Genomic DNA, 26,591 nt, shown 5'->3' with positions numbered 1-26,591 from the left:
CATGCTAACTCTGCTAAAATAAGAATGAAAGAATTTACGATAAAGATCATGATGTCTAGAGACTTGAAGAGAAATGGAACTTAAGATTGGTAAAGATAAGTCACATATATCCTTGTAAACTGACAAAAATGTTCTTACACTAGCTAGCTAAACTTGATAACCATGAATACAAATGAATCTGAACATTCAGATACAAAGGAAATTTAAGCCTAAAACCACTGATGAATAAAAAATGTTTAAATCCCATTTTTAAGCTGTCTGCTGTTACTGACAAAGACTGATTTCAGATATGCAAGATCATTATATGGTTTATTCTTTTCTACAGAAGTAGTACACAATACTTACATCCAGAGGAAAAATTTTAAAATGTTAAAATTGAAATAACAAAGTAAATTTACAAGAAAAGGGAATAACACAAGGCTAAAAAAAAATATGTGAGAGAAGGTATAAATAGAGATGAAGACAGAAGGAAAAATGGGCAGACCTCAACAGGCACGGAAATGTCAAGGTTAAATAAGTTCATTTAAACATCCTTCCCATGTAAATTCCACATTAAGAAGAAAAAAAATAATCTGCAAAAGACCAAGGGCTATGACTGGAAATGGTAAAGATATACAAGTTACACAAAGACATTTCAGCAACATAGGAACGGCCAAGAGCTCTAAATGTCCAGAAATCTGGCAGGAGCTGGAGGAACACTTTGGTCTGCAGCAGTAGATAGTAGGCAGGGATGTAGCACTGAAAAGATAAAAAAAGAACCAAATAACTCGAAGAGAGAGAAATTTATGATCTGTAAGTATTCTCATGAGCAGTTCCAATTAAATGCATTTTTGTCTAAAATATCAAGTTCTAAAATCCAGTCTACAGTGGTGCTGGGCAGAAAAGCTCTCTTCATATACATCAAATTCCTACGTTTTCTTGAAGGAAAGAAAATGCACATGTTACTTTGAAATTACAGACACTGCAGAATTTTTCATGCTTTTAACTGATGGACATATACACTAAAAATAGAAACAATTCTCTATTCTTTTTCCCCAACTCACCTCCTTCCCATGAACAAAATAATAAAAAAACCCAAAGCCTTTACTATGCAAAAATAATTTCTAAAAATATCCCAACTTTTAAGTAAGTGGTCAAAGCCATATACATTGCTTTACCACAAACCGATTATGTTTTTCCCATATCCTTTCATCGTTTTTGCTGCATGTTGTGATTTTTTTTTTTCATTTGAAGATCTGCATATGGCTATGCCTTGTTTGTTGACTATTTATTTATTGATTATTGCTGAAAAAAGAATCTATTGGCATCAAAGAACTTTAAATTAATCTCCACTTAAACATTCTTTGTTTGTGCTTCATTATGCTGGAAACATATTACTTTTTTTTCAAGTGCAGCTGCACTTAATCCTTAGCAACACTGGAGACAGTAGCACAGACCACTATAATGAAAACATTTTAAACAGTTTAAAGACTCTCATTCAGCCAGACTCAAGGGAAACAGCATACAAAATAAATCCACTATTTCTTCAATTATAAAAATAGAATTAAATTTAAAAGACTAGGGGGGGGGAAAAAAAATCAATCTACTATCCCATTGATAGACAAGCATTTGAGTCTAAAGATTTTTAATTCTATCAAATGATCAAATTATTCTCCATGTTTTTGGTGTATATTTTTGTATCTAAGTGAATGTAAGTCCAGATGCTAGCTGAGCTTGCAGAAGTTCTATTTTGAAAAGTCACAAAACTTCATATTGTGTTATATTCTCTTATACAAAAGTAAGTAAAATATGACAGTGTAGCTCAGCAAAAGCCCACAAGAATTTGGTGTACCCCTGGAAGCTGATTAGTGTGGGATGTGCAAAATAAAACAGTGACAAAAATTGTGGGTCAAGGGTCATTTGGTTCTATTCTTCTATTAAAAGAAAAAAAAATGTTGAAGTTACTAGAAAATGTGACAGCACCCTATAATCTGTTCAAATGCTCAGGCAATATTGTAACAGAGCAGTGCATGTTTTCACTGACAAAAGCAAAATTAGAAAGACATTGCAAGGACATTTCTTTTTTTAAGGTCTAAAATGGCCTTTTCTCATTTCTGGAGCTGAATGAAGCTAGAAAAAGTGTCGATGATGACAAAATCCTGCTTTATGTCACTACGATAGACTACTACTGAGAAAAAGAAAAACCAAAATAACTCTTCAGCAGAATTAGATTGCATGTTATCCAGGGTTCATAAGAAAAGCCCTTCTGAAGCACGATTAGGACACACAACATACACCCACCACAGAGTGCAACAAGTCGTATGCCTGACACATTCATCTCATTGCAGCATTCCTAGAGATGAACAGTCATTTCTGTTTTGCTGAAGAGAAATCCAGCCACACATTGGCAATTGTTCTGGACAGGCCGAAAACACTGAGCACAGGAACTTTGAAAAACCAGAAGGACCTGGACTTCCAAACTACTTCTCCATCTAACGTCCCAAATGTAAGGAATTTCAGACAAAAATGTGATTACAGACTCAGAGGAACTAATGCTGGTAAATATAGATGTGTACACACAAAGAAACAACTGAATGTATCACTCATATGCAATTTTTACCTTTTCTTTGCTTATTTAAATAGGCCAAGTGTTCAGCCTCTATCTGGAAATAAGCATCCCACAATGCTACATAAGACTGACCAAAGTGTCTCCAAAGGGTATTTTGTTTTTCAGGGCCCTGTTTTTATCCTCTTCAAACATCTTTGCTCTCTGTTTTACTTGAAATCAAAATCTTTTGTTTGCCCACTTTCTAAGGAAAGTTACACCATTCCAAGGGGCCACCTTCTCCCAATGCTATCAGGCAGACAGCATTCAGTTACACCTCAGAAGGAATGCATACTTCCAGACCCTCTGGAGTCTGGCAGATATATCAGTATGAAGGTATAATTTACACTTTCAGTGCAAAACCAACTCACAGCTCATGTTTGAATAGAATACACTACTTCATCTGGAAGAGACCTGCAATGATAATCTGGTCCAACTGCCAGACCACTTCAAGGCTGATCAAGTTAAAGTATGTTATTAAGGGCATTGTTCACATGCTTCATAAACACTGTCAGGTCTCTCTACAAAGGCTGTTCCAGTGTTTGACCACTGTCTCAGTAAAGAACAGCTTGATTAAATGCAAGAGTTAAAAAAAATGATCAATTAATTATGAACAACACTGCTGGAAATAATGAAAACATTTACCTGCTTCAAATAATAAGGCCTAAAGTAAGTTTTATGCATGACCAGTTCATGCTATACCTTAGTTTTAATAATTGATACCACTTCACGGCATTTGCATGAGCATTTCCTTCTGTATCATGTAGAACATGCCAAATATTTTAATTCATCTTCCGTTCCAAGACTATCACTATCCTGGAATGGAAACACAATTTTGAGCATCCTATGGACAAGATATTATTTCACTCTCTGCTATTTCCTTTTGAGGAAAGCCATCTCACAGAAGTCCATATAGCTTTTTATTAATTACTGCAAAGACAGTGCACAGTAAAATAAAGGGCAACATGGAAGCTCTAGATGTGCTGAAGCACCTACCTATCTCCTAAAGTAGGGGCATCTTCTGCAAAAGAAATTCCTGTCAGAAAACATTAATGGCTCCCTGGAAGCTTCTAATCCATTAAGATCTTGGCATTAACCTTCAGCATCAACTGCACAAAAGACCAGGTTGTGTTTATGAGCTACGGTAAGAGTTGTATTCCCCTGGAGCAGTGGAGATCAAAGTCCAGAGTCATTCACATAAGACCTTGCTCAAGGAGATCTGGCCAGTTTTGTAAGACAATACTGAATATTCACTAGAGAAAAAAGCAAGAATGACTATCCAGCTGCAATTAGCTAACCTCTTAAACTGTAGTATCTTATGCTGCAGAATGCTTCCACGAAGGCAGAAAATATTTTTCCCCTAGTCTTTGCAATCAGAACTATGCATACAAGTCCTCTTGACAAAGGCAGAAGGCTTATCACTAAAGAAAATGTTTGAATCATTGGTAAATTTGAAAGCAAGGATGAATGTTCCTCTAGCTCTAACTCTTCAGTTTCCTAACATCTACAAGTGTACCAAGCTGAAAGAGGATGCCCTTTATACTTTGAACAAATCTACAAAACAAACTTAACTTAAAAATGGTTTTGGCTGTCACAAAACATCACCTGGAACAAAACACACTATTAGCCATAAAAAGAACTTAATGAGCTTAAACAGGAACTATAAATTCCATTTCTTCAAAACCACATCTGAATTAAGACCTGAGTTTGATGAATCTTTCAACATCTATCAGCCATTTCAGGCAATAATATGGCCTTGTTTTACTGTTATCTACAACAAAGACACACTGTGAAACTACTTGCAACACCGTTCAGTTCTCTTGTATGGAACCATTGGCCAAGATCCCTGAAACCCACGGAGGCTTTCATTCCACAACCATTGTGCGCAGAGAAAAATCTGATACCAAATAGGACTTGTTGACACAGGAATTATTCCTGAAGAATTTCTCCTTCAACAAAACTTTTTTTTTAAAGTTCCTCAATGATGACTTTTTATTCTAAGTGTTCTAACAACAAACTGCCAGGGTAATTACCTCTCAGAAAGCAGGGAAGCCACTGCACAAATCTCTCACACAACATGCATTCGAATCAGGCTTCTGCATGCATAGTTTTAACACCCACCTTTCATTTTCACATTCTTCTTATGTACAGAACAGTCACATTTTTTTTAACATTCTTATGTTAGGATCTTCTACAAGAAATTCTATATAAAGGAAAAGACATGTGGAACACTAGTAAAACATAAAACCTAGATGTTTACATTTAAACCCACTTAGTTCAAGTATTAGTAAAAAAGAAGCCTGATACTCAGATGAGTACTTTTAATTTTGGGTGAGAGAATGCTACCGTATCCAGTGCTTCTGCAGTGTTTACAGTTTCATAACAAATTGCTAATTCCAAGAGCAGAGCTTCAACCAGGTGTTGGAAACGTAACGTTAGATTTAATGGGAAGAAATTTAAATGGATTTTCTCTTTCTCAGAATGTAAATTTAGGCCAAAGGTCTTCTTTTCCTCTCCCTAGGGAAGGCTTAGTAAAGCTTATTGCCCCATTTTACCCTACATAATTTCATCCTTAGCAATTTTCTCCAATTATAGTGGGTATCTGGTATTGCTCACATCTTCAGCCTAGATTACTTACTTTACTGGAATTCCTTTTAAAAATTACCTGATTAGTATGAGCATGCAGTCTTACTCTGGCCTCAGAATTAACATACTCACCCAAACCAATTCTCCCAGTGAGAGAGTTTTTTGTTGGGTACACAAAGGACTTTATAAACAATTCACCATGCATTAGAAAAATGCCATAATTATCATTTTCATTACACACATCCTTGTGATTTCATGAAAGGAGTGGATAATATAATAGACTACTATTCTCAATGAAAGAATGCTAATAGAATGCTAATAGAGCATACTAAACAAATTCTGATCTCTGCTGTACCCCTGTAACCCTGCTGAGTGCTCTGGAGCTGACAGAACAACCATGGATTGATGGTCTCAGCCCACGAGTAGGCTGAGCCACCCCAACGCAATCGTGGGCTTGTAATCACGAGCCCCGGTGTGCCCTCAGGCAGAGGGGACGCAGCGTTGGCCTCCACAGCGTCCTCGCTGGACGGCTCAGTGGAATTGGCATGAGATGGGTGCGTGCGCTGGCTCCTCCTCAGAGGAAACACGTTGGGCGGCCGATGGATTAGGCCTGCGTTAGTCTGGAAACAAAGTAGGCGAGAGGGGCGTCTGGTGTGCGTTCCAACAGGTTAATTTGCCAAAGGGTCCAGGAACCAGAAAGAGCCCTGAAGAGGCCAGTACACAACCTTTTATGGGGGGGGTGGAGCAAGGCGTGGAAAAGGAAAGCAACCAATGGTGTACGAGCATAGGGGAGGATACAATTTTCCAGAACCAATGGGGAAAAGAGGGAGGTGGGAGTCACAACAGGGAACCAATGAACAACTGAGGAAAGGGAGATGGTTCTGGAACAGGGGGAGGTAACTTGGGATTGGGAGCCACCCAGGGGGAGGTGACCTAGACCTCAGTGATCTCCTCTGGTTCGCCTTCCGACCCACTGTCCTGGGCGAGGAAATCCACCCAGTGGATGGCCCTGGTTTTACTGGCATTTGATGGTCTCAGCTCAAGAGTAGGCTGAGCCACCCCAACATCGGATATACAGTTTGGCTCGTGAAGGCTATTCACACTGCCTAGCTAACATATATAACATAAGTAAATCTGCTTTAGCATGCAAGCCAAAAGTGTCTCCATTACAAGTTAGGTTCTTGGCTTCGAACATAGTAGCTAAACTAAATACAAAATGCAAGTGATGTGAATAGCTCCCAAAATCACTGTGGGAAAATCCTCACCGTATTATTTGAAGTTGGATCTAGTCAAAGAAGACAACAAAATTTATTAACCAACTTTCACTTAGATATGCCTGTAAAATGACTTCAATAGATTTGTGATGAAATTGAACACCATATGAAATAATCTGCTTCAATGGCAGGACAGATTTCTTGGATTTTATCTATTTTTAAATTTTATTTTGCATGAATTATTATAATTTCTATTTGCTTTTGTCATCCTAGTAATCTACAATCCCCAAAGCATGACACAAGTAACATTATCACAAATAGCTAAGAGGTAACAGAAGATAAATTTTACTCACAGATTATCATTTATTATCTCTTAAATGATGGGTATCTCCTATTCACACAGAATATATAAAAGGAGGAAAAGTAAATTCTATTTTAGCAAATGTAATACAAAATGTGACATGAATTTGTAACAGAAACTGCAACAGCCCTAAACCTATCATTTCAAAATGCCTTGAGCTACTTAGAAAACTTGAGGCAATTTTCAAATACCCTAGAGCAGGCTGTATCTTTATTTTACTTTTCTTTTATGAGGAATCATTAGTGAAGACAGACTTCATACACATTTAAAATATTTTTTAAAATAGTAACAAAGAAATTACACAATACCATAATTTCCATTAAAAATCTCAAATTATTTACTTTTTCTTTTAGATATTGCCTACCATTACAGAGGTACACAGTCCTTTTCCACAAAATGCTGCATTATTTTAATCTATTCAGTGAGATTATCGACAAGTTTATTGACTACTAACCATGAGAATCTAAGTCAACCTTCTGACCATCCAACAGGCATCTAATGATAACAAAACCAAAATGTTTTATGTTAATGTACTGCACATGGCTCAATACATACCTTGCATTTCACCCAATTTCACCATCCTCCCATCTTGACCAAGCAAGGAATAAATACCAAAGCTAGCTACATAATTCAGTTCCTTTTTGTTACTTAGGGCTTGATATATCTTGCATATAACCATGTTACCTGATGCACTTCTAGGGAAGGAAACATAATGCAACACATCAGTCTTATGCTTGATAGCCTGGTAAAGAAACTACATAGTAGTTTCAACGTGATACTTCAATCCTTTTAAAAAGGATATTATATCAGGATTTTCAAATGCTCAGAATTCCTGTCTGCCATGAGGAAGTTGGACAGACTGAGGGGAAAAAAAAAGCTGTTTTATGCAACTGTAACAATTAAGAAATTAATCTATCACAGAACAAATCTTATACAACACTGATTTAAGTCACAGTTGTGATTCCACATGGAAGAAATCCAAGGAAGTCTTGGCATCTAAGATTTTTCCCCAAGAGCTACCTCACAAGTACAGCCCAAATATAATCAAACTCTATGGAGTGACACACTAGTTGCAAGTTGGTGGAATATACTCTTAGTCATTTTAAAGTCATGAGGAATGTGAATGAGACAAAAGGCAGCTTTGAATGAGACAAAAGATAGCTGTGGTCCCAGGGAGCACTGCTGGCTGCCCAGCTCAGGCAGGGTGCTACATAGCTCCCTCACTTTCCACTGACTTTCAGGCTACAACAAATACACACTTATGAAAACTGAAGCCAAGGGCAGCATGAGCTGATCCATACGATCTGCCCTTGCCTATATACCACAGTGGAGTGGTCTTTGAATATTCCACTACATGCAAATTTATCTTTTCAAACTTCCTCCAGGCCTTCCTATTAGACATATTCACAGGAACAACCTTTGTGTAAAAGCTACATACATTTAATCTTAAACTGAAACAAGGTAGTTCGTGTTGCACCTTGCTCTCATCCTCACAGGATTAGGCACGTTCAGTGAATTATTACTACCATATTAATACAAGTAAGAAACTAAGCTTTGCTTCTACCCAAGTTAAGCACTCTCTAATGAAGTCAAGTTCAATTCTATGAAGCAGGCCAGACTGTAATAAAATAAATATCAAGACATACTATCACCTTTTTATGGAGAAAAAGAGACTATGAGTAGGAATCTAATTAGATGGTTTTAACTGAATATAAGCGTTTTATTGTGATAAGAGGTTAAAATAATCTATCCCTATGGACACCTGGAACATATGCCTTAAAAGAGCTGTTTGAAAGAGCCCGTTGAAGCTTACTCTGTTTTTTGTGATTGATTTCAGAAGCTCAATTCATAAAGTAACTGACCACTAGCACTGGAAAGAAGCATCACTTTTGAGGAAAGCTATCCAGTATATGACACACAATCTCTTGAATCATCTTTGACAGGGTGCTGAGGGAGATTAAAACTAGCTCAGTTTTACAGTACTGCTCTGAACATAGTCCATGAAGGCAGAAAACTATATTTAGGAACAAGCAGATTACCAAGTCATAGAAGAGTTCTGGTATTTTTCCACTTCCAGCAATACCCATCAAAGCTTTGTTGCCTTACCTAGTCAAGAGACATTGCAAAGAGGAAGCCACTAAAGATTTAGTTTCTCTTCGCCTCATGTAGCTTTTAATACAGGAGCATCTCCTCAGAGGATGAGAGTCCCTTACAATGGCCCTGTCCTGGCAGGAGAAGCAGCAATTCCCACTCTCCAGATTTATCACCCTGCCCTGCTCAGCATCTCCAGCCTTCCTTTGACTCCAGCTCACCGGAAGAGACAGGTATCTCTCTTCTAAAGGGAGCAAACTTAGATTTACCCCACTACAGCAAGACTTTACCTTAAAAGTTTGGGATGTAAAATGTAGAGTGTGAAACCTTGGCTCAGGGACACCTATTTTATAACTTATATCTCTTTTCCCCATTAAAAAATCAGAGTCTTGAAAACACCACAGTGATCAGCATAAGGGCGGAAAAAACAAGATGTATTTTTCCTATTGGTGATCTATTTTGGACCTGCTATGCCAGTGTTAAATGTTAAGACATATAGAATAAACATGTAAGCTCAGGCCCAGACGCAGCTATGTGAGTTTCGGTTCAACCTGTGCCACATCCTAAATCTCTTCACTGTGCTACACTGTCAGAAACTCACTGGGAAAATAACACATCCTCCACAAACCCCAAAGGTGATTATTATGTCCTCCACACCTTTCAAATCCTGCCACCATGTCATTTCTCCTTCAATGCCCCACCACCCATCTGCCTGCCACCTCCTCTGAAGATACTGAAAGTGGGATCACTCCACAGATTTTACCCACAAGTCCTACTCCTCTGAACTTTCAGATCAAAACTGACATTTGGGGTTTCCTGGTAAGCATTTGAGAGTCTGAATAAGCTGCATCTAGACAGGCTACTTCTATTTCTATCTTCCCTTCACTTTTGCATTTACTCATCTCCTAATTTTTTTCCATTATAGCTCACTTCCAACTATTTCTTCTGAGCATACAATCACAAATACAAACCATGTCTTCGGTCTATGGGATGAGTTAGAAAAAGGTTATTTAGCTACTGGATTTTCTCCACTTGAAATTTCAGAGAAGATGTAAGAACACGAGAGGTCCATTAAAAAAAATCACAAGCAGACAGAACCCAAAAATCACAAAACAAAAATCATGCTGTTATTTGCCAATTCATGTTGACTTGAATCAGACATGCAACTCAGAGGTAGATGTGACAAACTGAATTTCTCCTAAAAGTCAGTCATCAACCTTAGAATCTCTGCAGGTGCTTGCAGTGACACTACACATTAAAACAGAGAATGCAGAAATTATTCTTGTTTTGTAAAAAAGAACTTCACTGCTACAGTATGGAGAGTGGTGGATTTCAATAAACTCTAGTGAGCTACACCCAGCAGAAGTCACAGTGTCATCTGTCTTCTGAAACGAAAATGAATAAAAATCAGTATTTATAGTTCAATTGTGTTGAAAAGTTTATGCCTACACCAACATGCAGGGCAGGAGAGAAGACAACATGTTCTGTTTAAACACTATTCAGGACAGCTTTTGTGCCATATGATAATTTTCCTTCAATTACATATTATTAAATATTAAAACAGGATGAGGAAGAGGGCAAAGTATTTAAAACTTAACGTGAAATATTATTACTGCTTTTTAGTTCAGTCCTGCTAGTACTACATTCAACAACTGCCCCGTTTTCCATCACTTTAAAATAGTTTTATTCATGCTGAACTGTGCTATACTTTAAACTGATATTCCGACATGCAAGAGAAAAAAATAGTAAACATTGTGATTTAAATTTTAAAAGAACAAAACTCACAACCAAAAAACCTGCTGCCACTTCTTTCCTGTAGCTGGTTGTTGTCTAATAACTACTTTTATTCCAGATCTTCAAAGTCAAGCAGGAGTTTTTTCTGGGACAGCATGTCCTAATTAAATTTATTTGTGGCAGCCCATTTTTAAAGATTCAAATTAAACATTTTTTTGGTAGCTGAACGACAGTTTCTAATTCATTTATTAAGCAAGAAGAGCTCTGCACAGACAATAACTGGAACTTCTGTAAAATAGTATTGACAAACACTAAAATGCAACTTATACTTCTCATTTTTAGCTATAAATGAGGTGTGCGAAATCACCTTGCTCCTGAGTGACAAATGTGAAAAATGCCTCAGTTTCACATGAGAACTCATAGAACAAGACCCTTCCTCTAAAAACTTCCCTAACTGAATTCCAATCACAGTCAGGAGTGAGCAAACTAAGTGTTGCAGAATATCATAATACAGAAAAACTTAAACCACTTTTTTTTTTTCCTCTTTCTGAACATCAGGGAAACCATAGCATGGTTTACTTGTTGACAGGGATAGAAAAGGATTTAGTAAAATCCCTCTTTGGAAGCCCTTGGGAAAAAAACAGCCTGTAAGAGGACACTTATTAAGAAAAATTTAAAATCTAAAGATTAAAATTCTGACTCCCTTGTGGAAAGAGTTAAAAGATCTAAGGTACAGAAACAGGCTACAGTGTCATTTCTTAAGTAACAGCAGTGCGCTTGTTAGAGATGTGCATTTTACAGTTGTGAGTCTGAAAACAATGGGCTCAATATCCTTATCACAACCTGGGAATTCAAAATTGACAATGGGACATTTTATTGAGTTTTTAAGTACTAGAAAATCAGTTTTGCTTTGCCTTAGGTTTTCTTAAAAAGCTTTCGGTTACAACAGTCTTTCAACTTTTTGGCAATCATGGGAAACCTTAAGACTCAGCAACATTAACTATGAAATTTCATGTAAGATCTCATATCAATCCAGATTGTTGCACCTTTGTTTCAAAGCAACAAAAGGAAAAAGATTGAACATATTAAAGGATCAAATTGTAAAATCTAAGTTAAAATAAAATTGAAAGTCTTTCAGTCACTAGAAAGGTAGCATTTCATACTGCTAATTACTTAGGAGACTACTTGAGAGTCAGGTAGAATTTGGGCATAAGGACAAATTGATACCAGTATGCATTAAATTGATACCAGTAAGATGTTAAAGTGAATTTTATACTCCAATTCATACTTCAGGAACAAACATGCACAACTTAAATTGTTTATAGTGTATGAATGACTTACAGTGGTAGAGATGAAAACAACTGTGAAAGTGAGACTAAAAATAATGCCTTTGAATGACAAGGATGTATCATTACTTTCTCTCCCTTGCATATAGTCAGTCAAACAGAAATAATATCCACAACTGCTCTGTGATTTCTGATACAATTTTCAACTTACTCCTTTTATGATCAAATGATAATACTTGTCTTAAAATGCTCTGTGGTAGCAAAGACCCTGAAGCAAGCCCACATCTCCTGGCACTCATTTGTTATAAGCAGACTGCTCACAGGTTCTTAGCAACCTTCATTTTCATGTTCCTTCCTGCTAAACTGATAGAATTAATTTTTGTAACTTCTTTGTTGAAGGACTATATGGAAAGCAATCCCACATACAACCGTTAACAGGGCTCCATGAGACTTTCAAAGATGTTATCAAACACCATGTAAGGGCTTTCATCTGTTTTGTTACCATTTGCTAAGGGAAGAAGCCTCACACATTCTGACAGTTGATGAACAAAACACAATTTTGAAGGCTCTGCCTCAATACCAACTTGTCACTTATACCTTGGAGAGAAAGGGCTTTTGTTTTCAAAGTACAAAGTCCTGCCAAGCAGTTCCACCAGGGATCCAGAGGAATCTCAACAGTAAATTACCTGAAAACAACTTCTGTGAGAGATGTCATTTCTGCAGCAACTGCCTCCTGCATGTGTCTTGTCAGTGGCACCACACAGGCAGCGAGGACCACACAGCCCAACCCACACTGACCCCAATATCTTCTCTTGGTCACCCTCCCAGGGTCCCCTCTCTCGGCTCTGAAAGAGCTTCCCATAAGATACACAGTGCCACATCTCAGACTTGTCAAGTTTGGGGTGAAACATTTTGATAGGTACTGCTGCATGAACAGCTCACTGTGTTCCCATGATGTTGTGAGAAAACCCATTTTCTCTCCAGCTACTCACCCAGTAGCACTCTTGCAATAAAAATACACAGAAATTAGTCTCAGCAGGGATGCAAGGTAGCAATATATTTATTCCTGAGCTCACATTAACTACAGGTTAGCTGCTACAAATACATGAGATTTTCCAGTGTGCAGTTAGGAGCTTGTCCACATATTGGAGCAAAATAGTCCACAGACATTTTAACATCTCTGCTCCCAATACCCACTCAAAAATCTTGAATATGAACAGTGCTGGATACTCCTTAACCAAGTTCTGGTTGCTGGAACTTAGCTTTTATTTTGTTTCATCAGGTTTCCTTTTTTTACAAAGCTGCTTACTTCTTTACCACTTGCTACCATTAATGGCTTTGTAGTGAACAAGACAAGCAACATTTGTGACTTTTTGCTTATCTTCCCAGCTCTGCCAGGAAAAGAAGCAACAGATTGTCCAATTTTACTCTGGTATATGCAACTACTTTATAAAATGTAAATTGTCCAGTAGTTGTGTGGGACAAAGTTATGAACATTAATGATTCCTGGCAAAGCCTACACTGCAGTTTCATATCAATCCAGAGATACAAGCAGTGTAAAAGCTCCCACAGTTGCATGATTAAATCCTTGCCAGCTGCTTGTCTTCTGGGTGGTCCTAGAGGTGAACTAGTCATCAAGGGCCACTCCATCTGTGACAGCTGGCATCTTGACCCTGGGACATCAACACACAGATGAGACGCTATGTTCTCTGAGATCCTGGCAGCACAGACCAATGAGGAGCTGTACAATTTAGGCTAGGTAGCCAAGCTACCCAGGTCCAAACATCTCTTTTACCAACAGGCAAGAATAAGCAGAGTACAATTTACAACAGATGAGTGACAAAAGTGTGTCAAAAACCAGAGGACAAGAGACTGACATCCAGAAGAGGAAAGCATCATCTGGTGAGATGAGAGACAAAAGAATATAATACACTCTGGCATCCTCATAAATTAAAACCCATTACGGACCAATATGATCAACTCAAATCTCTTTTATTTACAGGAATAAATGTCTTCATGCCAACCCAAAATCCCACAGGTAATGACAATACTTCTCAAAATGATGGTGATGCCTAAATATTTAAATATTTAGCAATTGCTTATATTACATTTTTCAAAGAAGTTTATATAACTTGCCCCAAATAAGAGATTTCATAAGATTTACTCATGATGAGTAAATACTCTTGATGATGATATGGCATTTTTAGCACCCTGATCTGACCAACTGAGCTAATCCTTTGGGACGTGATATTTTTCATCAAGTTATTTGATTTATTTCACAGTAGTTATCTTTACTATGATTCAGCTCAGGAAAGAAAACCATTAAAAAATATGTTTTCCCTAACATTTGACTGGGCTTGCACTAATTGTATCAATACCCAGTTGTAATACCAAAGCTCAATCTCCTGGGTAAAAAAATACTACCCGAAAATGATAGACAGAGATTAGGAATATCTAATACAGTAGTGAAACACCAGCAATAAAACAATTTCCTTAGAAGTTCATGATAGAGTACTTGAAATCATGGAACGTATTTAATTAAGAAGGTAAAATATTATAATGCTTATTTATAAACATTATGAAAAAGAATATAGTAAAATAATCCAAAATATTTCCAATAATCCTAAATATTCCCAAATGTTTAGATAATATAATGAAAATATCCACAGGGTCTTGACTGGAATATACCTTTTAAAATAAACTATATGTTTCAAAGAAATGCTCCTCGTAACTAAGAGGAGCCAATCTATTTTCCAAAAGAAACATTTGTATAGCTGTGACATTTCTTAGTAACCAAAATCCCTTCTGTAGTCATGTTGATTTCAGGGCCAGGAGGTGTCTGCTCTAATCACCTCAATGAGAATTCATAGAGCAGATCCTAAAACACTTCAATATTACTCTTTCTATATTCCAGTTTTGAACACAACCCAATTTACCAACATATCTAGACTTGAAAAAAAGATAAATTGAATTGTGGCTCAAAACAAACATACAGACCTATCTGGATTAAGCTTCATTAGACAAAAAAAAAAAAACAAACCAACAAACAAACCCCAACCAAAGAGGAATTCTCAAAGCTATGGTTGAAACTCTCCTGGCTAGTCTGGTCATGAAAGCTCCACCTTTCACAAGTTCACACACTCTGCTGATGCTCTCGCGGTTAAATAAAAGGCACCCCTAAGTTACCAAGCCATGAGCTCACAGTTAAAAACTTCTATCTTTTGACAAAGTTTTTTTAGGAAACAAAAGGCAGAAGTGTTCAAAAGGTATTTCTCCTGTATATAAAGGAAGGAGAATGATGTATCAGTGTTTTACAGTGACTATGCTCTATTTATTAAAAAATAAATTATTAAATAACGACTATTTGTAAAATATTTTTAAATCTCCAGAAGCAGAAAGCATGCATCCCAAAGTATTAAAAATGCCAACAGAACTCCACAAGCTTTGAGTGTTGCCTTAACAAAGGAAATGTCCAAACAGTTGCAAAGTAAAACAATGTAAAATGACAAAGCTAATGGTACTTTTAAAACAAAACCAGCCAACCAAAAAAGGATGACCCACAGATTTGTACTTAGTGTGACACTGATTATGCAAAAGTCACAGAAAGGTCAACAATCCAGGCAATTATATATAAAAAAGGCAGCATCTCAACAGCCAATAATTTAAATGCTGTTAAGACTGTCCAATTCGTTCAATAATATATGATTTTTTTAATGCAAAAAGGGTTAACAAATATAAAACAGAACTTCAGACATGGAATTGCTAAACAGTACTGCTGTACAGGGTTTTGGTTTTTTTTGGTGGTGAATCCTTACAGAATCTAGAAGTGAACACAAAGTAATTGCTATCAATAATTTATAATATTTGCAAATGATGAAGTTGCTTCACTGTAAACAGTGATAGGGTTTGATCAGAAAGCAGCTTAACATGCTCTGCCTAAGGTGCAGATCATCAGTTTTATCATGGATTTGAAAAGAAGAAAACAATAAAAAATTCCAAGTCTTACAGATCCACTCTCTCATGATCCTCCTATAAAACACCAATAACTGCATATCTATGTTACTCTTTTGGTGTGATACCTTTTCAAGCAAAATAAATTTTAGTTATAAAATTTGCATTGAGTATTAAATATTAGATGAAAATTCTTCAAGAAGAGACAGTTTCGAAACCACACATTTACCCTTTAGAACTAATACATATTCTCTGTTATGAAGTAGTGTTCTTTCCCCAGAACTGATTCAAGAACAATTTAAGAGATTCCAGGAGAAAACTAAGGACTGCTTAGCTCTTGTCAGCACCTAGAAGACAAACAGTGCTCCTAGAAAGTCTGCCTAGGCAAACATTATCTCATGCCAAATCTAGTCAAAAGTATTAGATACAGTGGCTCGAGAGCTTATAACATGCATTATTTTAGTCTCTAAATTTGCATAACCACCAAGTATTAAAACTGATCATATCATTAAAGGTGACTTCAAGGGCTCAGAAGAAGTCTTTATCAGTGTCAGTGAGTTCACCCTGCTGTATTAAATCCATCTACTCTGTGGCTTCCCACTCTGTGGGAAAGGTTCTTCATATGCTGAGAGTTCATTTTCTTCTTACTCCCCATTGAAATTCATGATTTTATGCAACAACAAAACTGTCTACAGCAGAGACAGAGGTGTCAGAGACCTGAGATTTCAGGATTTAAAGTACCAACCAGATCAGCCGGGTTCCTAAAGAACCTGGTCTTCCTAATAGCATATGTAATATACAGAATAATGGAGTGGAATTTTAACAGAGAGATAAACTATTTTAGTTTCACTTGCTCTTTTCCTTAGCAGCACAGTGTCATCGTGTGCAGCTAATGCTCTGTGACAGGTTTTGCCTGGTGGAAATTCCTCCCAGGAAGAAAGACCTCATAGCCTATTTCTCCTTATGGCAAATTTTAAGCAAATTAAACTGATAACCATATCTTGAAAAACAATCCCGAGGACAGCATTGCTGATAGGACCCCCAGAGGGACACGGTCCATGCCAGCAGGCCAGCATGACAAGTCACAGGCAGTGTGGTACTGCAGAGGGACGTGCTGTGGATTGCAGGCATGGAAGAGATGAGGGAGCCAGTCACAGCCCTGGAGGGAAAACAGGATGCCAATTAAATGGCAGCGAGATCTCTGCCAGCCAGAGAGGCACAGGCAGCCCTGAAGGGCCCTGGCCCCCCACGACAGGCAGCTGCAGGGAGGACAGCATGGCCAGACCATGGGCCACTGCTTTGCACCTTTGGGTACACAGCACACAGCTCGCTGTCATGAGTCTCCTCAAGTGCCTGTGAACAACAGCTGGTGCAAAACTGCCACAGATGTTCCTGCACTGCTCAGGTGACCGAGCTTTAATAGAAGTGCAGCTCTGGCCACTGCTTGGCACCTTGAAGCAGAAGCAAGGGTCCTTGTCCCAGCTCTGTCCTGCTGCAACAGGGGAGTGGCCCTGGAGTGGATCAGGGCTTTCCAACACAGGGATCACAAGTAGTGTGCTGCCCCAGAAACTTCACATCATGCCACAAGCAACAGGACAACAAAAATGCTAAAATCAAGACATTATGATTTAGAGAAACCAAGAAAGTGAAACTTTTTTCACAGCAAGGGGCTAAAGAGGGACCAGTGGTGCCTCTGCGAGATACCAGGCATGGACAAATTTGGCAAACTTGTCACAGAATACCTAACTTGGAGTCAGCTAACCATATGAGGTAACAAAATTTTACAACAGGATTAAAGTTTAGCAGGTTTTAATCCTATTTTGTATTAAAGCCGGAGAAAAACCTGTAACAAGAAAGATTTTTCTAATGGAAAGCAGTTCAGGTCTCATCCAGAGTTTAACAAGTGCACAGCACTTTCTGTACAACTTCTGGCTGACTTAAAGATGTTAATCTTATTCAGAAAGGACCACAAGGATGTGTCACATCATACCTTCAATGTAATGTATTCATGCTTGTAAGGTTAAAAGAAGCAGAAGCACACAGAAAAGCAAGTCTGTTTCAGCAGATGTGGTATATAATGCAGGAAAACAACCACCCCTTGCAGAAAAATGCCCATCCATACAGGAAAACAATTTCCAACTTAAAAAGAAAAAAGCAATAAATGCTAGATCCTTCCTCTTCTTACTGACCCAACTCAAAATAATTTAACAAATACTAAATTTTAATCATGGGTTTAGTTTTTAGTTATCTCTCACAGATAAACACTCAGAGTCTTCCTCCACCTTAATTATTTTGATTATTTCTAACACCAACAAACAAAAAGTATTCTCACATAAATCAGACTCTTGGACAAGAGAAATTAAAGTTCATATGAATTTATCTACTTTTCCCAGCAATTTTGCCTTCAGACAAAGAGTTACAGAGAAAATAGCATCGCAGAAGAAGACCGGCAACATTTCTGGCTTACCATGGCTCCTTCTGAGGTCAGTGGTAATGACACTAGCCTCAGCCCTCTGAGGCTTTTGATTTTGCCTACAACAGTAATTTTCCATCCTGTGCTTACCAGACAAAAGCTAATTAATAGACAGCAAACCATGAGGCACAACTCTTCATAGCTGACAGGCAAGATTAAACCAAGAAAAGTTAATTCCTGTATGTATTCCTACTGTTATCAAAAATCTTCAGACTAAGTCTTGCCATCACTCTTTAAACTGGAACGCAGATAAAAGCACTCATATCCATTAAATGGGACCGTTTCAAGACACATATAAACATTTGGTTCTTCTCCTAACAAGAAGCAACTTTTCTTAGCATGAAAACAAAGCATAATTACAAGTCAAAGCAATGCTTTCCAGCTCATTCTTTTTAAAATTAAATGCAGATGCACCCTAATTCAACATTAATTATAACCAATGTCACACAGGAGGTCACAGCAAATAAATAGTATTTAAGAAGCACTTCTCTGAAGAAAAGAAAGAACAAACAAAACAAAACCCACAAAACCCAAAATAAATAAAATTAAAAACAAAACTGCAAGAGAAACTCATCCAAACTCTGCTTCTCATTGCAACAACATTCTGGAAGCACTGCAATGCAAGGCTGACTGAGTGACATTGGCTCAATCTCACACACATCCTTCCAGGTCTAATTAGATTTAAAAAGTGACATCCAGATTTCAAACACATTTTAAAAAACTCTCCAGGCCGATTTAGGCAAGGAGGTCATTGTTTTCCTTCAATTTTATTTATTTTGTTAATACAGCCTCTCAGCTGGAAAAAAATTACTATAATCCTTTCTGGGTTGTTTGGAGAGCCTGATATTCCTTAATACTGCTGTTCAGACACAGCTGAACTCTTTACTGAGTTTGCTCAACAAACAGAGGCTCTTTGTTGCACTCAACTGCAAGGAAAACAACAAACAAGGATGTCTTTACCCACCACAGCCTAAGAGCCATATTTTAAATGTGCTTATAAATTCCTAGTGTGGAAGCATATCCAAACGTGCTAGCCCCAAGAAGTAACTATATAGAACATTGATAGAGCCCTCTGAGTATCTGACAGGCTCTAGGTATGACATAAAGCAGTATTACTATTACATACAGACAGCAAGCCAGCTTGCAAACAAAACACTTCAAATCATAACCCTTCGTAGCACACAAACAGTTCTGACCTGGGTCTAACCTTCCCCTTCACCACAGGCCCATGGTCAGCACACAGTTGCCAGCAAGTCTCTGTTGCTCTGCTATGTAAGGGCAGGGCATGCCAGACAGAGAAGCTTTCCCCAGGTGAGGATTCACAAATCCCATAGAGCATTCCTGTATCTTCAGGAAGCCCCCCTGCTTATGAACACAGCTTCCACAGCCGTGTTGGCACCTGTGATGAATGTACACATACAGATGTTGCTTGTCCTTACGCAGTTCCTGTACTACAGGGTACTGCTTCAAGAAGGTATGAACACTTCTGGTATTTCTTTGACTAAATCTTCACAAGATACAATAGCAATTGTAGAGAGAGAGCAACAAGAGACAGGTGCAATGAAATGTCATTGATCTGTGCAGACTGGGCTTCACTGATATTTTCCAGTTGTGGAACTTCTCTACCAGACAGCTGTTTCCAAAAACTTGCAAAGTTACAGTGAATAGTTTGTAAATCACAATTTCTGCATCCCACTGCAGCAAAAGTTAAAACCACAGAGTCAGAGCTTTACAAAGTTTAAATTTCATAAAAATAATTTATTTTTATATTCCAGGCCCCCCCAAAAAAATTCCTGTCTCCAGGTGAATCCACATTGCAGATGTGGGGTTATTAAAAATTAGTTTTGATGCCAGCTGCTTTTTTTAAGCAAGTCTGTGTAAGTTTCAGATTTGGTGGCCCCATGATGACCTCTCATGCAACACTGACATAATTTTAACAGCAGAAAAAATGGCTACAAAATTAGGAAGCCTCTGACAATTTTACAAAACCAGCAGTGTAAGCATTAAGCAGTACATATGAAAATTACCAGTAAGGCTAAGATTAAACATGATTGTGCTTTTATATTGATGCTAAAACCAAATATGGGAGTATATGAATTCATGTATGTGCATATCCACACACTTCTGTATAAAATGGTATTTTATTCAATATAAATAGAGTAATTATGAATATATATTGCATATGTGTTTAACAGTAGCAGAAAGAACATAATAGAAGATAGAAATGATACAGGAATGAGAGGATATATTGCATCGATAAAGGAAATTGTTGGGGAAGATGAAACAGGAAAGCCTTATAAATATGATTGCCTGACAAAAGATTTTGGGAATATGAAAACTACAGGCAACATCGAAATGAAGGCCACCTTTGAGAGACCAAGTCTTAGTTACTGAACACCTGGAAAACAATGGTATGGCCAACTGAAGGTAATCCCCTCTTGATTGAACAATACCCTCTGCTTGCAGGCAGGTCCAAGGGTCAGAGAAATGTATTCACCCTTTACAACATATCACATAAATATAAATATATAATATGGATATATGAAATCCAAAATATAATATATATAATCTATCTGTAGATAGAGATATTTACACTTCCACATGTAAGTGCAAAAAAGATAGCTATTCAAAAAGTGATAATAAAGGAAAAACATACCTGCTAATAATTTGTAATGATCAAAGTTGCAGAAGGCTCTCACACCCACAAGTGTGGAAAGTTGAAAAACAGGTGAAATCCTCTGCCTGTAAACATAAAGTGATGCATTACAAAAATACACACACACACACAAACCCAATCATATATAAACAGAGATAGGCTCTATACCAGCTTGTAAGACTGACATTTTAGAGTCATCAAGGATAGCTACCTGAAAATGCCTCCTTGATGTCCAGAAACAGAGAAAAATCTATTAGTTTTGGCAATGGGACAGAGTGGGAAAAGATTTAATCGGGAAAGATTTAGGTAGCAAACCATGAATCATCAAAATGTGACTTTATGAAAATAGCTTGAATTCTGGTTGATGATCATTTTACACCATTACAAGGATACAGAAGAACTAGAAAAGACATAGGGCATAACAACATGGATGCTCAAAGATTGTACTGACTTTTGTTTTAAAAAATAGTATTTTTCCTCATGAAAGAGAAATGCACACCGAGCGGCTAGAGCAGAGGTCCATAAAATCAAAAGGTATGAAAGACAAATTAAGGCTCACAAACTAGAGGCCATTTAATAAAATTATTGACAATTTTCAAATGCAAGTTACAGCTATTTTACAGAAGCTTTACAATTTTGTGTAATTTACTGTCACAACCTACTCTGAAGGTCAAATGTTAAAAATTACAATTGCAGAAGGTAGTAATGCATAAATCATTAAATACTATTAATGTTTCATATATTGAAGACTGTCAAATTATTCTCTTATAGTCTTGGCACACATCATTTTCTATTGGAGAACTGTTCTTCAGAAATATTACACAGGTAACTAATGACTATTAGCTTAAAATGGTTATTTAAATTATTTACTAACAGATGTCCTTTTGAATTATTAATCTTGCTTGGAAGTCTATAAAGCTTTATAATGAGACTAGTTAAATAAATGTTTTAGCTGTGATCTGAGGCAGAATTTTTTCCAAACAGTATCCTTCGGCTGATGAAGCCTGAAACCATAATCTCGGTTCTTCTTGGTACTGTAACCTTCTTTTGGAGTATGTGAAGGAATTTTCTACTTATTAGCATACATTTCCATTTCTATTTCCAAAAGAAAGTCTCCTTTGTACACGAGGAAGAAGCAAACAAAAATGACAGAAGTTAATTTTTAAAATGCCTCACAAAAGTGATTTTACCCAAAGTCACTCTTCCCACACCACATGCACTGAATGGCAGTTACCTGCCATGCTTGAGCTGTGGTTCAGTCCATATAAAGATATTACATTAGGAAACTGCTTGTAGGGCTAACCACAGTATTACACAGAAAAAAAACTTAAAAAAAAAGAAAATCACAGAAGTTAAGCAAGAAAAAGTTTCTCATTACTTTAGTTGAATAGCTTGATTTTACTTTTACATTGCTACAGTAAGTATCGTTAGTCTTCATTGTCTGTACTTCTCATTTGGCAATTAGGATAAAAATAAATAGAAAAGAGCTTTTGTTCCATCAGTAGCACTTTTATGACAAGTTATGCCTCAAGCACACTCACAGACCCTGCAGCTTTCAGATAGGAGGCATGTAATGCCACTGCTACCCTTAAGTAAAACTTCTACTCTGATACAAAACATTGAAACTGGAAAGCTGATTGTAGCAAAACTGTGTAAAATACTTGCTCTTTTCCCCAAACAAGTTTGCTTCAAATGAATCTGCAAGTTCACTAAGCAGCCAGCTCACCAAATCTGCTGCCATCATGACAGAGAGTTAAGATACTCTCTTCATGTCTTGACAAGCTTCTTTTGGAAATCTGAAGGAAAAAGTGACAATCCCAAGTGTCCGTAAAAACTTTCATGGGGCAGGCAAAACTGTGTCTGAAAAATCACTACATTTGTCTAACATGAAACTACAAAACTACATCTGTTACAACCTGTTACTCAGAAGAGGTTTGCCTTGAAATACTGTGATTTAGCGTATTGCAAATGGAGTAAAGAGAATATAAAAGTGGTCCAAGAGGACTGCATCTAAAGGAAAGCTTTGCAATGTCTTTGGCATGATCAGATCATGCCATCATTTTCTGTGTGCTGGAGGATTTCTACACCCACCTTTCTCAGTTTTCAATTGGGCCTTGTACCTGCTCATGGGAAACTTGTAAAGCCTTGCTAAGTCAGCATGTAAAATACTGAATTACAACAGAATGCTAGGGGTAGTCAGCATCAAAAATCCCAAGTTATCAATCTCCTTTTTGAACACTACAGGTGTTTCATATATGAGAAAAACAGATTATAGGCCATTCTTTTATGCAGAAAGCTTAGCAAAGTAAGAGCTGTTGGGACTTAGTAGAGGATTATGAAAGGCCTGGAAAAATTAAGAGAGAACAATCTAGATCAGCAAAAGAAAAAGTGCAGTAATTAAGGGAAATACCTCTTCTTTCTCGAACTTTTTTGTATTCTGGTGGCCATCTTTCCACTTGGGAAAAGTGGAGTTATGACAGTAGTTAAAAAAGCAATACACCAAACTACATCACTAGCAAGCATCCCCAATGTGATGCTTTTGCTAATGCTATTAACACTTTTTTTAAAATTAAGAATAGACTGAAATTTCTGTAAATCTTTCAGACTCAAAAGTCAGGCAATACGGGTCTTCTGTGTTGAATAGGTAATAGCATAATAGGCAAAGGACCTGGACTGTGATCTGTTTTCTGAGAGACCGTAGCATATTAACATAGCTGGAGGCAGAGTTCAAGCAAAGCGTTATTGGAGACTTGTGATACCAAGCAAAGCAGTAGCGCTTTGCAGCACAGTATCAGTCCTGTAACATTCGTAATCTTCTTAAAAGAAAAATAATGCTTTACTTCTGAAGTACTCAATTCCATTACTGAATAAAGCAACAAACCATTAAAAATCAGAAGGAACCACTTTTCAGACATATAATACCTTTTTTATGGACACATGACTGGTTAAATGCAACTTGAGCCTCCTCTGCTCTTACACAGATAAAATTATAATGAACTTCACTTAGTGATTAAAACTCTCAGAAGAAGAAATAAAGCAGCCTCTAACTCAGGCACACATTTAATATATGTATTCTTAGAATGAGATTGTCAGTGTCCAAACATCAACATTTGCATGCATAGAAAGAAGTTTACAAGACTTTTCCTTCAGCCCAGTTTCTAAAGTCCCAGTTTGAAAATATAGGTCAAGTTTCCTACTGCTTCCAAACTCTCTCAAAGTCAGCTCAAATAGTGCAAGCCTGACCCATTTTGAGTGGGCTGTTCAAAACTAAGTAAATGAATCAGGTGGCTGCATCACTTTTCAATATATAATTTTTTCTGCATAAAGGTCTCACATATGAAATATGTTATATATACTCTGAAAAGATTGATATGAAGAGCTCACATGCATTTGGGGCTCACTAGTTAGCTCAAGGTAGATTTGTACTTTCTGTGTTTTATTTAATTATTCCTAGAGTAAACAAGTATTAATATAACGGTTGAGCACAACAGAAAAATCACTACTTTTTCTGATCACTATCCATTAGTTTCATTGAAGAAAAACAGAAACATCAAAAATCAGAATATATAAATTTACTATTATAATATAATTACTCTACTTATTCCTTCTTTTGAGAAGCTAAACAATGATAATTCTTTAACTCAATTCTAGCCTTTAATTAGCACTTGAAACAGAGGAATGGGGAGCAGTTGTGGACAAAAATTTTCAACTTAGAAGAACTGACCCGTATACTATCCCATGTGGGAAGGCCCATTGGAAAATAAACTTGCAAATTTCATCCAAAACATTTATACACTAACAGTCCCATTTTCTGAGACATTTTCAAGAATAGCTTCATTCTGACTACCAAACAATTTTAATCTAAAAAACACTTAATCAGGAATTTTTGGTGATTTTTTTGCCTTTTTCTGTCTGAGCCTCCCTTAAATCCAAAGCAACTGTCATTGCAGCAAAAGGTGATATATATTAGTCCTCTCTAGAAATTACTGCTAATACCTTTCAAAGTGTTATTTCAGGTATAAATAAGCTGAGTTTCTTAATATACCTACTACAGATTTTCTCTGAGGACAACTATTATGAGAAATTCCAGAGAAGTCCACTGAAAAGAAGAGTTGCTCCAGTAAAAGGACTTTTATAGCCTGAGAATAGCTATCTATAATCTTGGCACTTTGATCTCTCAGAATATGAACTAATGTATCTGGAATGTAGCTCATTATTAGTAGTTAAATATCTTTAAATGGAGCAGCTTTGAAGATGACTTCCAATATCAATAGTTTGCATTTATAAAGGGCTTTCATTTTCAAGGACAATGGTACACAGTCTTTGAATCTGATACACATGCCCATGTACATATAGATTTCTATCTGCATTCAAACACATCATAAAGATTAGAAATACACATCCATTAATAAATATAAATGCATAATCTATCAGTTTAAATACAGGTTTTGAGACTTCACTATATAAGGCTAGGTGACAGCCCAAAATATAATCACAGCTATCAATGCAGTTGTATCAATTAATTTTGGAGAACATCATCCAGTGCTCTCTGCAGAAAGTGTCAAATCAGAAGATGGCTTCTGTGCAGAAAATAAACAAAACAACCTTCATTTTTTTTGACAGGTTCTGAAAATAAGGGAGGAAAGCAAGATATCTTTTACAGAGGAATCTTGGACAAAATACTATTTACACCATTTCACTCAATACAGGATAGACATTTCAGGCAAGTCAGATCTTCACAGACTTACTTCTCTTGAAAACTCTTGGGTAAGATCTTAAAAATTTCCACCAGGTTAATTTTAAATGAGATACACAGGCGAGAGACCTTATACTAGACAAAACAAACAAACAAACAAATCTATTAAAGACGAAAATTAACAAGTCCTGTTCAAAGATTTCTGATTTAGCAAGCAGCACTAGTTCACCTTCAGTAAAATTGATTATGCTTGCTATGCAATATTCCAAAGATACATTGTATTGTAATTTACCTCTTCCACTTCTACAACTGCACAAATTAAATTTCACCAAAACATCTAAGGAAAGGAGTCAAGACAGAAAACAATTTACCACTTTTAAAAAAAGCCCCACAAACTTTCTAAAAAACATAGGTTAACCTTTTTCTCAACACCAGCTTATGACTTCCAAACAGGAAGGGCAAAATCCCTCCAGCACTGAAGCAAAAGAGAACTTTAATACCAACTTCAAAACTGTTGGATATCATCCTTCAAACTAAGGAAAGCTGCAAGGAGCTGAATTTATTACTTATTTAAATAACTAATCTTTCAGCAGGTTATCCATTTTTTTAGACACTGCACCTAAGTAAGAGATTATTTTTCCATGATTACTGTAAAAGCCTTCCACAACCCAACATTTGCAGTATTGCATCCTATTTCCAAGTGTAATGACCCTCAAAATCCAAGATTGATTTTGGCTTTACTCTGATCAATACTAATCTTCAAGATATATTTGACTTCCCACTGACCTAAACAAAAAGGTCACTATCTGTATATTAGTCAATCTCCAAAACATTTATTAAATTAATTTCAGAGACCACAAAAGGTGTATTGTTACAACTGTTTTTATCTGGGATTTCTATCCATCATCCTTAGTAGGATTTACATGCAACTGATAATTCACATAATCACATTGTCACTG

General features: G+C 36.8%; 1 long non-coding RNA gene across 1 annotated transcript in view; it reads right to left on the bottom strand.

The window, feature by feature from the left end:
- Positions 1 to 360: 360 nt before the first annotated feature.
- Positions 361 to 26,591, bottom strand: part of LOC120409666 — a 33,946-nt gene continuing 7,715 nt past the window's right edge. Inside the window, exons 2-3 of the long non-coding RNA XR_005601411.1 lie at positions 20,937 to 21,022; positions 361 to 738 (exon numbers count right to left, since the gene is read on the bottom strand). This is a non-coding gene — a long non-coding RNA (uncharacterized LOC120409666). The remainder of the gene's footprint in view (positions 739 to 20,936; positions 21,023 to 26,591) is intronic.

Source organism: Corvus cornix, chromosome 2 (genome assembly GCF_000738735.6).
Source record: "Corvus cornix cornix isolate S_Up_H32 chromosome 2, ASM73873v5, whole genome shotgun sequence".
Classification (NCBI taxonomy): Eukaryota; Metazoa; Chordata; class Aves; order Passeriformes; family Corvidae; genus Corvus; species Corvus cornix.
The sequence above is the reverse complement of the archived record's forward strand: the minus strand, read 5'-3'. Positions and strand labels throughout refer to the sequence as shown.